Below are 1,691 nucleotides of genomic sequence, written 5' to 3' on the forward strand. Positions count from 1 at the left end.
GTAGCAGCTCGTTCCATGTTCAGGCGAAGCAATAGCCACCCAAGTGGAGACTGAATGGAGAAAATATTGGGCTTTATTTTTTTTTGTTTCATTTATTAACCATTTTTGTGGAGTTTACACTCACATTTTTTAAAAGTAATTTTCATGATTTCAAGGACACGCATGCTTTAATAGTTCAGTACATTCAAGGCATCATCATGTTTGGGTTATGGTTGTTTGACCATATGAGGTGTTAGTTTAATTTGCATGGCTGTAAACATGTTCTGACCACATAAAAGCAGCAGATGGCATGCATATTTATGACAACAGATATTTTAGTTTTTCAGAATCTCTTGGCCTAAGTGACTTTTCACAGGCCATTTATTATACGTTTTTTTGACTTAACTATTTAAAAAACAATAAATAAAGACTGTAAACCACTATCTTGTACTCCTGAGAAGTGATCTTTATTATGAAGTCAGTGCTTTCCAATTCACAGTGCACTAATGAACCAGGCCTGTTTTGAAAGTCTGCCTGTCCTTTAGTAACATAACCAGTAATTAAATATCGTATTAAAAACTGTCTTTAAATAATACAAGGAAGATTAGTTTTGAAGGACTGACAAACCAGTAAAGAAAAACACAACATGGGATTGAAGTCCTCTGTAGTACGTTACTAATCAGAAATTCCTACATCACACTATAGATACTATTAACAACTTTTCCAGTAGTACATGGTGACATTTTATTTAGCTACTATTTAGGGTGAAGTTTTCATAGCAAAATAGTTGACTTTTTATTGCTAGTCTGCCTCTGATTAAATTGAGCACCTGTAAATTACATAAACCACTGGATTATGGCAAATTAGGTGTACAACAAGAACTAAAATTTTTTATACACTAATAAAATCTATACAAAATACTTGTTACAATACTTGGATCAATCTGTAACAGTTTTTATACCTTTAAAAGTACAGAGTACATACACATTTTGGACTTTAAAATGGCAGATTTAATGTAGCTATTAAGTCTACAATTTCTACTTTTAAATGCAGGTTTTAACAGCACACATCCCAGGATAACATTTTAAAAAACCCCAACAGCTTCTTGGAAGATATAAAGTCCTTGATTTTAGCATATTAAAATATAACCTATTAGAAGAACTGTGTTGATGGACAAGTTTATAGATCTTTGACTATTGCATAACCCCTATTGGCATCAGAGGAGTTTGTATACTTATTAGAAACCAGGAGTTGGATCCTTACTTCAATAAGAAAAACAATCCTAAACATTTTCTTCCACTAACAGTCTCATTTCCAGTCTTACGTAGTTTGGTGAATTTTTGTAAGTAGTGGGGAATTCTATAGTTCAATTTGATGGTCACTAAGAAAAGACAATACAGTTCAATGGGCGTTAACTAACCAGTTAGCTAGTGTTTTGGTGAATTAGCCAGTCAATAAGCCAAATATACTGCATAACTGATCCTTTGTAACCTCATTAAGACTTCAACTGGGCAACATGGCGGGGGGGGAGGGGAGGGGAGAGGAAGCTACAGAATTGTGGCCTAATATACACATAGCTTAATTAAAAAAAAAAAAAATCTACTATTATAAGTCTTAGGGTACCTTGTCCCCATGACTGTAGCATTTACTACTTGGTAAGTTGTGTTCCCAAACTCCCATCACTACACCACTTAGGGCTAAATAGTGCAACC

The sequence above is a fragment of the Terrapene carolina genome, unplaced genomic scaffold, assembly GCF_002925995.2.
Source record: "Terrapene carolina triunguis isolate 2854851 unplaced genomic scaffold, T_m_triunguis-2.0 Scaffold58, whole genome shotgun sequence".
Lineage (NCBI taxonomy): Eukaryota > Metazoa > Chordata > Testudines > Emydidae > Terrapene > Terrapene triunguis.